The sequence below is a fragment of the Lissotriton vulgaris genome, chromosome 6, assembly GCF_964263255.1.
Source record: "Lissotriton vulgaris chromosome 6, aLisVul1.2, whole genome shotgun sequence".
NCBI lineage: Eukaryota > Metazoa > Chordata > Amphibia > Caudata > Salamandridae > Lissotriton > Lissotriton vulgaris.
This window is the reverse complement of record NC_141694.1, coordinates 1480802108-1480818488: the sequence shown is the minus strand read 5'-3', so window position 1 is coordinate 1480818488 and position 16381 is coordinate 1480802108.

Genomic DNA, 16381 nt, shown 5'->3' with positions numbered 1-16381 from the left:
GCTGTCGACGAATTGTTTTGGTGGTACTTGGAGTGGTTCACTCCACCTTCTTCAGGACACAATACACAATACACAATTTCTAGGAGGCAAAAAATTATCAGATTCAATTTCTTATTCCCTAAGCCAACAGTGAACTTGTTTACAAAAAAGACTCAGCTGTGTGTTAGTGCAGATCGTTCTTCTTAACAGCTACTACCCTCATAACACTCTATACTTGCAACTTTGCATGCGTAGCGGGAGTAGTGATACCTCCTTCTTTGTTGCTACACCTTAAATCAAGCACAGTGGGAGCAGAGATCACTCCACGATGCATACTACCCCATCCATCAGGGTTCATAGATTCTTTTTTTATTTCAACATCTTTTGCCCCCAATAAGTCATATAACTACCCTTTTCAACCTTCTTGGACACTATATATTTTGTCCGTGCAGTAGTGGCCTGAATCAGTCCACTCAGTTCAACGTTCTAGGGAGTTGTGATCCTTTCTAGGATAATACAACATTAGAACACAAACGGAGTTATTTTATTATTGGAGCTTGAGCTTCTTCTTGTTTAAAAAAAAATATTCAAGAATGCAACTTACTGCTATGGTGTGGGGCTCTGCTAATTACCTCGGTCCCCCAGAGGCCCGCCACAAATTCTGGGTCCCAATTCTGTAACCAAAATTAGACCCTAAGTTATTATTGAATTCAGTCTCAACTCCTGACGCATTCTGCATAATCATATTAGGAATGGAACTTACTACTATAATGCCGCCAAAGCATCTTGTCAGGTCACACCTCTGCAGACAAAGATAAGTATACTTAACATGAAGACCCTTTCTCCTTCAGGGGTTAATTTGTCATTACAGTTAATGATATTCATGTGAACTTACCACGCTTACTCTGTTGTTCTTAATTGTAGATCAACCGAAATCCCTTATCTTTTCCACACTCTAATTCATGTGGATCGGTTATTACTCTTGTGCTATTTACATGCACCCCGGGGCTCAATTAAAACTGAAGAAAAAAAAAGAATAAGAAAAATTCTAGATGGACCCCCCCTCCCCCCCGGCTTGCATGATTGTTTGGTGGCGAAAAACCTATGTTCTCCATTGCACGCAACATAGGCATATGGAACATACTAAAGGAGGTTAGGTGAATATTAGCCACGCCCTGTGAAAGAGCCCAAAAACAGCATAGTTACCCTCTCCCAAGAAGTACAAAATGTAATGTGGGGAAAGGGAGTAGAAGCTCCGATTGGGGAGCTCTAGAGAGAGGTTGTTGCATAGCACTGGGCTCTGAGATACATAGCTCACTTGCTTCCCCAACCAGCAAAGTTGCAAGTATAGAGTATTTTGTGGGTAGTTGCTGTCAAGATGAATGATCTGCACTAATACACAGCTGAGTTTATTTGTAAACAAGTTCACTGCTGGCTCAGAGAATAGGAAATTGGATCTGACTCTTTTCATGGAGGTCTAGCGTTTGGACACAGTGCCAGAGGGCACTGCCCCATTTGGACACTGCCACCGGGCACTGCCCCTTACCCAATTCAAACAAAGCTTGTTACTCTTCCACCCTCCCCTTTCAGCTCTACCACTACCCAAATGCCAACACTTCTCACTATCGTGCCAGTTATTGGCAAAACATTAGTACTGCCAGTGGGGATTAAGCATTGTATGTGACAATACGTACAACAGCCCTTGGCTGCAACACTCTCTCCAGTCTGACAACCGCTAAGAAATAGATCTGTTTTATATTTTTGAGCTAACATGATTGAATTGTTGTGTAAAATCTTCGTTTCTAGGCTTTCTTTATATATATATATATACATTCCATATCACCTTCTATCACATTAAGAGAACATAGTGCATTTCTGTAAAATATGAAAATAAGCGTTATCTTTCTAATACTTTATAAGCGAAATGGAATGGCCAATCGTCATATGCTGAGGCATGTAATTTATGTAATTTTGGTCCCCAAGATATATCCCATGCACCCCGTTTCTGCTCAGATCTAAGTGACACTAGAAATTGTTTTCTTCACCCTTTAAAAGTGAATTTGAATTTATCAACTCACGAGGAATTGGTGTATAATATTACACACTCCGCTTCCCCACAGATCTGCCATAAAATATTATATTTGAGGGGTTTACTAATAAAAATAATAATAAAAATACTAATGAGAGTTCTAATAATAATAACAAAAATAATAATAATAATAATTTATTGATAGTTAATTAAAACCATTCAATATAAAATCACAGTTCTATACATGAGTGAAATTAAAACAATTCCATTACAGTGTCATTACAAAACTCCATTTACAGCAGCACATTTTTGCTAACGTGCAATTGGTATTTCATTCAACCTCAGTGGCAATAATAGATGGTTTGATTTCGGTTCATGGATAGGTGTTCTGCAAAGCTTTCTGTGTGGTTTAGAACAATATTCATACATTTAATAAATCTGCTAATGAGCACGTCATCATTACCACCAAATCACAATTAAATTGCGGATGAACAACTTCGTGCATTGGTTTCCTGAAATTTGGAATATAGATTATGTTTTCTTTCACTTTCAAAGGCTGCACAAACATAAAGGACATGGGCTCGCGACTCTTTGTAGTAGGTGCAGAACCGACTTGCCTGGTTTACTTTACTATATTTCCAGGTTTGTGGTATTTTGCCCACATCAAACAATCTGCAATGCAGTATTCAGAATGTAATTTTTGCTGTCCAGTAAGTGGGAGGTACAAATAGATTTGTGGGTCGGATGAATATATGTGTCCGATACTGAGTAGGCATCTTGCTTTGTATGAACTCCCCAAGCATACCATTTTCTTGATTTTGCAATGATCTCTCACCTGAGAATCATTTTAAATGTTTTGTAGGATACATTGCAGCTCACTGGTGGTAGCTTTTGAAGTATGTTCAAAATAAACTCAATAGATGTTTACCATGCAGTGCCCTTTGCATCCCCCAGATCTTGGCGGAGATGATATCTAGGTGAGCCCTGGTCTGCTTGTTTCAGTTTGAACCAGAATTTTAATAGTGTAGTCTTTTGGTCCAATGATTGGTCTTTAAGATTCAATTCCAAGCGATATGGCCTGGTATTGCTGAGTCCCCTCCCTTGACGTGGTCAGTAAAACACTGTCCCCTCCCCCATGAAGCATTAGTGAACATATCCAACACCAGTTCTTTGGATTAGGGGTAGTGTAACCCCAGCCGTATTTATGACAAGTTAATAAAACACATTATTAATATTCATAATACTTTTTTTTTTTTAAATATACGCAGCAATACAGAGATTGATACATTTTAATGGCTAACCTTAACAAGAGTCTAATACAAAGCCACACTGAACCTAAAACAGAATTATGTACATTTTTGCTTTCTGCGTATCCTGGATGTGCCTACGGGCAAGGTCATGGCTGTTCTCTTCTCAACTAGTTACCAGGTCCCCCTTTACTGGAGTGATCTTGCGCAGGAGGCCTGTGTGCCCACCAGATTCTGGTGCGTGCACCCACGCCCTTCCATTGTACCTCCCAGGGGCTGAGGTTAAGCCAGGTTGACGCCCAATGTGCCCGCGCAGGGGTTGCCCAAGCGGCCTACCAGAAACGGTACTTCCTACACCTGTGCCCATCAGTCTACCTCCCCCTGGAGTGTAATGAGGGACCACTGTCCCCCCGCCATCCCCTCCAGGCATCCCCATTAACCAATGGGATGCCTACTAAGAGAAGTAAATATTTCCTAGCAATCATGACCTTACCGCCACAGGCCAGCATAGTTGACTGACTACCTGGCCCCCCCATCCGCTAACAGCCCGAGCTCATGCCCTGTGACTCACCGCTACCAGCCAGGCTAGCATATGCTCTAAGAATATTTCATTACCCATTTTAGAGAGGTGGGTTTCGTCCTGTAGATAACAATGTTTTCCCCGGATGCACCCATTTAGAATTGTCCTTAGTTTTGGGGTCCTGAAAAGTCAGTCGATCCAGTTATTGATCCTCCTTTACAGAAGGATTCAACACCCAGACCGACTCCACCTGCCCTTGGAGTCTCGGGATCATGTGAGGTCATACTAAGGTCGCTAGGGGTCACTGCTTGGCCAACAATCCCACTTCTGTGATTAGAGCCTCCACCGCTCCCTTTCTGCCCACGTGGGCCAAATCATTCCCTCCCAGATGTATTATTATTGCACCGGGTATCACCGGGGACCTAAGTAACTAAGGACCGATGAGCTTCCGGAACTGCCCCAGTCTCAAACCCCCTTGACCATGCATAGATACATTCCAACCCACCTGGCGGGCCCTGTCCCTGAAGTTGCATGTAAAAATTAGTTGCTTGAACCTGTTGATATATAAATGTCCTATGCTCCAGACTTCCCTGCGGCCTGGCCCCCCGGCGGGCAACTGGAGCGGGTGGGGTGCTTTTGACACAGTATTAATGACAAGTTCCCCTCCTGTGGGACAGGATGTGGAAACTACAGAGAAATGGAACCAAGGCCAATGTTAGCGATGATACTTACAGCAAATGCAACCGCACATTGCGCTTACAGCAGTCCGAAGACCAACGCTGTATTCTTTGGACATCATGACCAGTTAGTCCCCGGGCCGTGGCTTCTGAGGCTGCCCCAATCCTGAAAGAATGGGTCCCAAAATTGGAGGTGTCTAAGCCTGCTGCACCAAAAGCTAGAGCAAGGACCCTACCAAACTGAAACTTTGTCAGGGCGGAACTGTCCTGGTGGATCAACAGAGGCCCACCCACGCCCTGTTGCCTGCATGCCATGTAGGACTCTAGGTTGGCCACTGGACAACATGGGCACCCTGGCACTCTCTGCAGGCTGACATGGTCCCCCTCCCATTCTGGTCCATTTTGATCTGGGAATTGATAATGATATTGAACTAGCCTGACTTTAAACATGAACATGGGCAAATTGCATCCCCCCTACCAGTCCTTTTTGTTCCGTGATACCAGCTCATGGCTGGAGCTACATATCTTTTCTAACACTGCCATGATGGCTGTGAGTCCCTCAATGCTGATTGGGTGTCTAACATCCGGCTGCGTTCCCTGCAGCCGTTGCTAACCTTTCAGAGCCTTTTGGACCAAGAATGTGCCCGTGGGATCCCGGTTCCCCATCATTTTTGCAAAAAATGCCACTGCGGTCATGTAGCGCTTTGCGCAAGCCACCGACCGCCCTCCATCCCTCAGTTCCCTTACGAATGAAAAGATGTATGCTGGATTATGCCAATCCTGCCCTAAGGATGTGCAGTATGCAGTAAATGCCCCCTCATAGGCTCGCCTAGTCCTGTGCGCTAAGCTAGCTGCCACGAGGTCTGGTAAGTTGGGGCACCTAGTTGCCACAGATGCTCCGGGAAAGGTGTGGGGCAGTCTGCCGCTTCTGGGTGATGAGACCTGAAAACCTGCATCTTGAAATGAGACAATGCATCAGCCGCGTGTTTGAGAATGCCCGGGACATGTCTAGCTCTAAACAACACATTAAGCTTCACACATTGCAGCCAAATTACCTTAAGCAGGTGTAGCAACATTTTACATTTTGCCGACTGCCGGTTGATGCACTCCACCACTGCCATGTTGTCTGACCAGAAAACAACTGACTGAGCTCTGAACTGTTGCGGCCAGATTGTCACAGCCACCAAAATGGGAAATAGCTCCTTAAATGAAATGTTACTTGTGACACCACTGTCAACCCATCACTTGGGCCAATGCCCTGCCGCCCAATGGGGACCCAGGATGGCTCCAACCCCCTCACTCCCTGCTGCGTCTGTCATCAGCCCAAGTTCTGGACTAGACCTGGCTGGGGTGGGCCACACTACCGCACCATTGAAGTCACGCAGAAATGCCATCCAAATCTGCATATCCTGCTTAACCTCGCTGGACAACTGAGTGTGGTGATGCTTGCCTTTTAGCCCTGACATTGCTTGGGTAATGGAATGGGAAAAAGGGCAGGCCATAGGGATAGTTCTTAGATCAAAGTTGAGCATGCCCACCATTTTTTGTAACTGGTGTAAAGTGACTTTTTTTTTTGCAAACAGTCTGTTAATGTCAGCGAGAAACCTGTCACCTTGCTTAATGGTAAGCATGAAATACCCTCAATAGAATCTAGTTCAATGCCCAAGAATTCAATTTTTGTTGCTGGCCCGACTGTCTTACCCTGCGCCAGGGGACCCCTAGTTCCCCCATCAGTGTGCAAAATGTGTCCAATGCCCTGCTACACTCTTGTGACTGTGGTGCACCCAACAATAAGAAACAATCTAAATAGTGCAATACCCAATAATGCCCTGAGATTTGCCTAAAAACCCATTCCAAAAATCAGCTGAATTTCTCAAAATATGAGCAAGAGACCGAGCACCCTTTTGGCATGCACTTGACCATGTAGAACTTCTTTTCCAACTGAAAGCCCAGTAGGCGGAAATTCTGTGAATGCACAGATAATAACCGAAACGCAGATTCAATGTCTGATTTTGCTAATAAGGTGCCTGGGCCAAGCAATCGTAGCATAGCATTCTCTGTGCCCAGTGATGCACATCTCACAGAGCACAAGGCTCCGTCAGTGACCTCATTCAAGGACATGCCCCTGGGAGTAGATAGGTTATGGATGAGGCGGGAATCCCCTAGATCTTTTTTGGGCACTACCCCCAGTGGTGAGCAGACAAAACTATCTAAAGGCATTGAGTTAAAGCGGACCTGCCAATCTCCCCAAGCACAATTTTTTCAGTACTTTTTCTCTTGCCACAGATATGTTGTCTCTCACTGACTGCTGATTGCGGCAGTAAGACACCACTGAGTAACCAGGGACTGGGATCCGGAGACCGTCCCTAAAACCTTCAAGCAAAATCTGGGCTGTGCTTGGGTAAGAATACTTATTCAACCAGGGTATCAGGGCTATAAAGTCAATAGGTGAGTGCGCCTTCCCAAACAAATGAACCTCATTCTTGTGTCTTGGCTCCCATGTATTTTGATTTTTTAAAACACTTAGGGCCATATGTAGGTAATCCAAATTTACCGATTCTAAAATATCGAATTTTACCGATTTGGTATTTCAGAATCGGTAAATGGTGTGTAGGTATTGATTTGGTAAATTTTACTGAATCGGTAATGTGGGCAAAACTTACAAGGGTGGCAGGGTGTCACATTAACACCCTGTTGCACCCCTAAATAGTGCATGGGTGCACATGTGGCACACATACATGCCCTAAGGGCATGTATGTCTGCCACATGGCACCTTTGGAAAAGCACAAATTTGCTTTTTCAAAGGTTTTCGATATTTACCACCAACTTTTAGTTGGTGGTAAATACCGAATCTTTAACTCAGAAATGCACTCACTTGAGTGCTCCCTACAATAAGGATTCAGTAATTTACCGAATCGGTATTGTAAGGAATTGGTAATTTACCAATTCCTTAAATTACCAATTTGGTAAATTACCGAATCCTTAAATTTGGCCCCTACAACTACATCTCAATTGCCCAATACCGGTCGGTAACGGCCGAAATTCAGTAATTTCGGCCGTTACCGACCGGTATTGGGCTACCTACATCTGGCCCTTAGACTTTGGGTGTGATGAGAGGCCACAGGATGAGCAGGCATGCTTGAACCTACAGGAACCACTGGGTCTGGTGCATATCTTTCTGCAATCTCAACATGTTCCCTTCTTGCTGGCCAACACTCCCCCGCATTGGGGTGTAGCTGAACGGTAGGACTGCACTTTTGGCTAGTCCTTGCCTTGGTAATTCATGTGTCTTAACCACAAAATCATATCGATCTGGTCCCATGTGAGAGCTGGATTAGATGACTTTACCCTTCTAAAAGCTTTGTCATATTCCTTCCAGCACATCCCACCATACTCACCATGTGCACATGCAATTCTGTTCTGGTAGGACACCAGCTCTGCGCTTAGCTCTGAGAATGTCTCTATCACTTCCGCAAGGAAGTTCCCAAATGCCTTTATCCAATGAATCAGTGTTTTGTTAACCTTTTTTCTAGTCGGACAATTGGCCCAGTCCAGGGTGTGGGCCTATTCCCTTGCTTTCTTGGCCTCCTCCTTCTGACTCATCTTTGTCTATCAGCAAGGAAATCATGTTTACATATTCGCCCTTCCAAATCTGCTCTTTTACATTCTGCGCCTATCCAAATGCTCTCTGTTGGAGCGCACATCCCCCAAACCTAAAATTGGCAGCAATTGTACTGTACCTGCCGATGTGCCCGCTTGCATCTTGGCGTCTTCAGGTCCCGCAGCTGTAGCCTTCACTGGGGGTCCGAGTCATTTGTGGTGCTCTCTGCCTTTTTGAGAAACTCAACTGGTGGCGGCACCAACTGTGCTGCTTTCTCGACTCGCGCTACCAAGCTCCATGCCTCCTCTACCCTTGCTCATTGCACCATCAGGATTCAAGCAAACCGGGCCGAAGACGGCTGCAATGCCAGAAACCGGTCCCCGGGAGCTTGTTTCCTTCCCAGTGTAAGAATTGGCTTTTGTAGTTTGGTTTGCCCTGTTCCCATCATGCACTGGGACAGGAACAGACTAATTTGCATACAGCCAGGTTCTGAAACTGGGATGGTGCAGTGAGCTAAAAAACGGTGTTGGATCTAGCCCTGATCTCTTGACTGGGTGAGAGCTTTCTGCTTAATTCAGAGACTCTGTCCCTCACCACCCCTTGTTGTAAATATTTTTGTCCACCCTAAGCGTGGAAGGGTATTCTCAGATGTGAGACCCTTGCTCATTGCACCATCAGGATTCAAGCAAACCGGGCCGAAGACGGCTGCAATGCCAGAAACCGGTCCCCGGGAGCTTGTTTCCTTCCCAGTGTAAGAATTGGCTTTTGTAGTTTGGTTTGCCCTGTTCCCATCATGCACTGGGACAGGAACAGACTAATTTGCATACAGCCAGGTTCTGAAACTGGGATGGTGCAGTGAGCTAAAAAACGGTGTTGGATCTAGCCCTGATCTCTTGACTGGGTGAGAGCTTGCTGCTTAATTCAGAGACTCTGTCCCTCACCACCCCTTGTTGTAAATATTTTTGTCCACCCTAAGCGTGGAAGGGTATTCTCAGATGTGAGACCCTTGCTCATTGCACCATCAGGATTCAAGCAAACCGGGCCGAAGACGGCTGCAATGCCAGAAACCGGTCCCCGGGAGCTTGTTTCCTTCCCAGTGTAAGAATTGGCTTTTGTAGTTTGGTTTGCCCTGTTCCCATCATGCACTGGGACAGGAACAGACTAATTTGCATACAGCCAGGTTCTGAAACTGGGATGGTGCAGTGAGCTAAAAAACGGTGTTGGATCTAGCCCTGATCTCTTGACTGGGTGAGAGCTTTCTGCTTAATTCAGAGACTCTGTCCCTCACCACCCCTTGTTGTAAATATATACCATGCCTCCTCTAAGGCATTACCCTCAGCTGACAGTCGCTCGCTACCTCTAGATGGAATCACCGCCCCTGCTTTTGCGAGCCATGGTAGCAATGCTGCTAGGGTCGCCACAATGTCCTGCTGACCTGACACTAGATTGGGAGCTGCTGCAACTAAAGGCTGCACTGGAATCTCATTAGCATTTGGTGAATTCCCCTCCCCCGGTCTGGACCCCATGTACTGGGAGTGCAGGCCGAGGGATGGCAGGTAATGATGGCGCTGGTGATGGCCGGTATGATAGACACTGGTATGCCTATTGGTACTGGCTGGGACCACTGGCACTTCGATAGCTGCTGCTACCGGCTGTGTGGCTCATGGCAGCATTGGTGCTAGCGGTACTAATACTGGCCCCGCAGGAATATCTGGGACAGCTCCCCCCTTTCCCCGCTTTTGCCTTGATTTCCGGGTTACTGGTGGAAAAGCTGCCCTGGGTACCACATTAGGGCGCCTGGGCTTGTCCCCGGTGTCTTCCTGCCCATCTACCCTCTGGGTTAGATATGGTACTGTTTGATTCAGATCGCTCATGGAGCGCATCATGTTCGCCATCCTTTCTTCTATCCTGATTGGGACCTGCCCTCTTTTTACTTTTGGCGCCATAACGTAACTAAAATGATCACTTGCTCCCTGCAACAAACCCTCAGTGCTCACCCACACTTTGGAAAGCACCAGCACTTGTTTGCATATACGCCCCAGCAACACCTCCCTATGCACCAATACACAAGCCAATGTTAGCACTGACCCATTAGGCTGCTATCCCATTGAATAATCAGCAACCTTCAGTGCTCACCCACACTTCACCAACCCCTAGTAGCACAGTGCAAATGCAAACATCCAAGCGAAGTGGTATAATTGTGTTTGTAGTTGTTGAGCCAGTTGTTAAATGTAAGAGGGAAGGCTATCATTCAGTATATCAGAGAATATCATAATTTAAAATGTATTGCATTTTGTAATGCTTTCCCGGTTGGTTACATCAGATAGTGTCATGATTTTGGCTAATGCGAACCTTGGACCTACCTCTCTCTTTTTCAGTACTTGCATGTGGGCTTTTTGCTGACCTGTTTATTAAAACTTTACTCTCGGTATTTTCAAGGGGTGTACTTAAGATCTGATGGGATCCCAACACCCAGGTTCTTGTGATTTTCTTTTTGTTTTTTAATGTTAAAAAGTTTGTTTTGTTAAAATTCATTTCAAGGTTAATTTGGTATCAATAACCGAGAGGGTTATTTAATTAGTGTTGTAACCATATATAAATATTGTCTAATATAGCTGTATCATCTACGAACTGGACGATCCTAAGCTGGTTGCTAATAATCTTGGGTGGACTTGCTGAAGGATTTGCAACCAGCGCTTCCATGCCAGCAAATATGAATATAAGTGGAGGAAGCATGCATGAAACAGAGGTGAAGAGATTTGATGGTTTTCAAGGTGTCACGGGCAAGATAGGACAGGGCCAGAGGCAAAGAAGTTACGTGTCCGTCACCGACATCTGCCGATGACAAGCATCGCAGGACTTGAAGCCGGCCCTCCTAGTGCACATCCTTCTACACCAGGAGAAAAACCTCAAAGAGACTTTGACAGAAAGTCAAAAAAAGGTCAGTCAAAAATTGACTGGTGGTAGCTCTGTTTGGATCTACGCTTACTTGCGCAGAAAGAAAAGAACTGACGTCAGTGCGTTGTGGTGTGACTATATAGGTACTGTGCACGTCACTTCACCACAAAGCCATGCGGAGACGATTGATGCCACCTACCGGTGTGCAGGGGTACTGCTCGTGAAAAATTTGCAGATCCTATCTGACAGCAGGGGATACATCTACTGTGGGCAATCTGCGACTAGAAGTCTCTATCAGACGTTTTATTACTATATGTAAAGCCTACAACGCCACCTTTGGCCATGCATGGTGGGGGTTGGCTGCACGGCCTATCCAGGCCCTGCATCCAATCGCCCATGGGCAGCCAACCCCTGAGCAAGTGAAACAGGGGTTTGACCGCAGGGCCAGTGGCAAATCCTGTCAAAGCACCCAAGCCTCTGTGCACAGCGTGGGGTTGGCCACAGGGCCTGGCCACTGAGCAGCCAACCCTACGCCACACATGGACTTCTGCAAGAACAAAATATAAAAAGTGAGCCTATTGGCTTTATCAAGGGGTGAGGACATCAATATATATAAAGCAGATCTATCCTCTTTCTCCAATAATCACCAATCATTTTGATAAAATGTATATTTAAATAATTCATACAATGTTTATTAATATTGATTACATTTTTGGGGTGACAAATGTAAAAGAAATAGTCAGACACTTATTGTTGTAAATCAAACATGCCTAAGAGCCTTTCTTTTAACATTCCTCATCCCAAAAAATGCAATCATAAAAATAATCGCAAGAGGTCTTTGTGATTTATTTTATACATCTTTAGGCCACATAAAACACCGCCTTAGAACCATCACCTAGATGATGCTACACTCCCAGCTATGGAGCAAAAACCGCAGCCTCAGAAGTGCTTTACAAAAATGTGGTAAGTTCTCCTGTGGCCCTCGATTCAATGATCCAGGAGACTTACTGTTTTTATTTCTTCTAATGTTGCTGGGGGGACGCCAGAACTTTTAGTGGTGCCCCTGCCTCTTCCAGACACATCACCAAAAATAAAAAAGATGCAATTTGCCATTGTAGGGCATTATGTAGTGCTCCTTGAAGGAGCAATGAATAAAAAATGACCTGCTCTAGCCACTCATTTGTTAGTCACTATTTGCTTTTAAAACCCCCCATTATTTCTGGGTGTCTCGGTCTCACCCGGCACATCCACCATTTTTTTAAGGGGCCGCAGGGTGAGCCTCAGGGCCTCTGTGGCCACCCCGGTTCCTTGCTAGCGGCCCCACGTTTTAGGGCTGCGCAGGAGCCAGCATTTTGTTTATTTAATGGGTGCCCTGGTGTCTATCTGGGGCACCCCAGAATATTATACTTGTTGGGGGATGTGTTAGTAGCCTCCGGGCCCTCATAACCGAGCCGGCTCCCCTGCTTGCACCCATCCCAGGTGCAGCATAAGCCAGCATTGCTGTCACCCCATAGTTTTCTTTTGCTCCCGCTGGTTGGGAACAATTCACAGTATTTCCTTGCCTGAGAGCTGGGAAAAGTTTTGGGCTTCCACCCAGGAAGAACTGATTTGTGCTACCCCCAGGTGGGAACGCAGTACATTTTCCCTCCCCATGGAAAATAGATGATGTCCAGGGGAGGAGCACCCTGATCCGGTCCAGGGATGGGTTCCAGGGGGGCATTCTATGGCTCTGGGAGGGGATGCAAAGCCCCCCTCCTCATTTTCGGAGTGGGTGTCCCGTGTATAGGGTCCCTGGGGTCTCTTAAGGCTCAGGGAGGGTTGCCACACCCTCCTTTCATTAAAATATCAGCCCGGGCCATATGCCCCATCTCTACATCTCTAAATAGCATATGTGCAGCTCCCCCTTCGGGCCCTGGCCCACTTCGGAGAATGTTTTTTTAATGGCGCAGGAGGACGTGCATTTTTTTATCATGGATTCTCTGCAAATTTACAGCAAATTAAAAAAAACACGTATTTAGCCCCAGATGGGGTCCCTCTGGCACCTAACCACCAGGCCTATGGGGTCAGGGTATCCCTACCCTGCCCCCTCATCTCTTTCTATAACCTTTTTTTAGGACTCAGGTCTGAGTCCTCAGTCCTAAGATGGTTGCCATCACATCATCGTTGATGTGGTGGCAGCCAATCATATATCACCATGAGATCTCTTAGCCAATGGATTCTCCGTGGCATGAAATATACTATTTATTTAGCATTCATTGTTCAAAAACTATTTAACGGATTTACATTAGGTCACAAAAAGCACTCTATCAGTACAAAGGTCTATCTTTCTGCCAAATATGGTATAAATCCGTTCAGCCGTAGCTGTGTCTAAAGTTCCTATGAAAAAATGAATGGGAAGACGCATTTTGGGACCCCTCTTATTCTCTTTTCCCACTTGACAGATCACCCAGAAACTTTCCATTCGCAAACTAGCCAAAAAGTTGCACTATTTTTTCCATGGAGATTTATCAAATGACCCCAAAGTTATAAGCAACACAAAGAAGACATTTCCTAAGGAAACGAGATCCTAACTATAACTACCCAGAGGCGATTGCCACTGGGTAGTATATTGTACTGTATTGTAATAGGGGGAGCGGGAAGGATAGGGCTGAGTGCAGGGGACGGAGCTTATGAGATCATTTGAGGATTGTATTTCTGTATCTCATAATCCACACTAAGGGGTCGATTACGATCGCGATGGACTTGCGTCCGTCTGCGACCCCAGAGCAGGAGGGAACCTCCGCATGCCATGCGGAGTTCCCTCCTGTGCAATTAGGATGTGACCGCCACCCTGGCGGTCACATCCTCTATTTTTAACATTGCCGCGGGTGCAGCTTCAAGCTGCACCCGCGGCAATGTTAAAAAGGCACGCATTGCATTTGCATGCAGAAAGAGGCAGGCACCGCGCGGTGCCTGCCGCTTTCTGCATGCAAATGCGGGGGGGTACCATAGGTACCCCCCATGTGCACCCCCCACCCCCCTTTCACCTAGGGGGCCCGCAACGGGCCCCCGCAGTGAAGCTCCGTATGCTTTTCCGCGGCGGAAAACCCGCCGCGGAAAAGCATACTTTACAGGCCATCCTAATATGGTGGACGGTGTCTGGAAGACACCGTCACCATATTAGAGCTTTTCCGCCGCGGTTGTAATCCGACCGCGGCGGAAAAGCTGCAGACGGAAACCAGGACCCACCAGCCATCCTAATCTGGCGGTGGGTCTTTGGTCAGTCCGCTGCGGATTTTCCGCATCCTCGGGGCCGGCGGTGGCTTCCGCCGGCCCCGAGGATGCGGAAAATCCGCTATCATAATGACCCCCTAAATGTCAGATTCAAAAAGTGCAAATATATTAAAAAAAAACGATATTGACCGAAAACACTCATAATTGGGGTGTTGTGAACCTGGGTCCCAATGCTACTGCACCTGTTGCACTGCTTTGAATGTCTGCAATTGGTTGATCATCAAATGTAAAGGCTGCTTCGGAGCCAGTATATGCTTTAATTGATGGAGTCACTTGAAGCTTCCTGGTGACAAAGAGTTATTCTTTCAATAAATAATGTTATAATGTTATAAGCTGAATTCTAGAAAGTGTACTTTTAATAGACATTTATAAAAATGTTTGCACTAGATACAGTTGAATTATTACTATGATATATACTTTGACACACTTGTTGTATCCTAAAATACTAATGGCCTAAATTAAATCTCGGTGGATGGGTTACTCCGTCACAACGGTGACGGATATCTCGTCCACCAAAATATAAATCCCAATATATTCTTTGGGATTTATATTTCTGCGAACAGGATATCCGTCACCGTTGTGATGGAGTAACCCCTCCACTGAAATCTAAATCAGGCCCTAAATCATTTTGCAGCAGCCTGTCTTGTTATAATACAATTTTAAAATAATGACTTGCATATTCACAGTGCTTTCTGTTCCAAGCTGGGACCTCATGGCACTAATGCACAAGTCACTATTGCCCACACCTAAAGTGATCAAACTCATCAAATAAAATCTCATAACATAAAAGAGTGCATTTCAAAACAATTGGCTTAACTTCCATTTATTTTTAATTTAAGGTTTCTGCATTATCTTATATGCAGTTAACGGAAAGAGAAGAACAAGACCCCACCAGAATAGACGTGGCTAAAAAGAACAAAATATTCTTTAAGTGCCTTGTTTCTTGCTTTCTGTTAACTGCATGTAAATTAATGCATAAACCTTAAATGAAAAAGAAATGCAAATTAAGCTAATCGGTTGGAAATAGTTTATTTTACATTATGACATTTCCCATATTTTTTGCACTGAAGGGCTGCATGTAAATGAAGATAACTGGAAACTCTCCAGATAAACAAAGTCACTCTTCCAGGCCATCTTCATTTACAAGTACTTGAGGCCCCCTGGGAAAGCAGTCACAGCCCCCAGGGGGAACGCCCTAGAGTTTGAGGACCTCTACCTTCGGTGATTTATGTACATCATAGCTTAGATATAGTCCATTCTCAATAGGTCTAAACAACAATCCAGTTTTGTGTGAAACATTGGACAACTTAGGAGCCTTTAAGAAGCATTATATAATTGATGTGTATGGTGCACTAGGTACTGCTAGTCAAGAACTGACCACATCGAACACCCCAACCTGACGAAACTTGCCTTGAATGCTAATAGCAGATTTGGTATTAAAAATTGATCTGCCATTCCATGCATCCAACTTGTCTAACTACCAGGTTGCTGCTTTTATTGTCTTTTTATCTAAAGGAATAACATAATAGCTTCCTTAGATGACAGAATGTTAGTCTTTGGAGAGCACTGTAATGAAAGAGATTCTAGGAAGATTTTCCTGTATTGATGATGCTAGTAGACTCACTATATGCGCTAAATGACAACAGAGAGAAAGTGAAGAAGAAGCTATTAGAAAAGATTTTATAAAATTGCCACTGGAAGGTGTAAAGTGGAATATTACAAGTTCCCTAGGAAACTGAGAACATCTGTTGCACCAGACATAATAGAACTAGAATTGCCTCCATTTTGAACAATTTGTACAGGACAAACTAGTTTACATGTTTCAAATTTATAGATGATCTTAACTTCTTGTTCTTTTTCCTTTCCAGAAAAAGATTGCTGAGAAACCCTGACTAGCTGAACAGAATGGGTTGTATTGCCTTTTATTGTAATAGGTCTTCTATTTCCTGATCCATGCTGAAAGATTCTGTTTGGGGAAAAATTACTGTGTGGCTAGTCTACCTGAAAAGGTTGATCAAAACAATTCTATCTGATAACCTTGTACTGTCTGAGGTACCCATGGATATTAGGTTATATGCATCCAGATTTGGAGAAACATAGCAATTAAACCACCCAAAAAAATGGGAATTACTTGAATACTTACTATTATCATAGGGG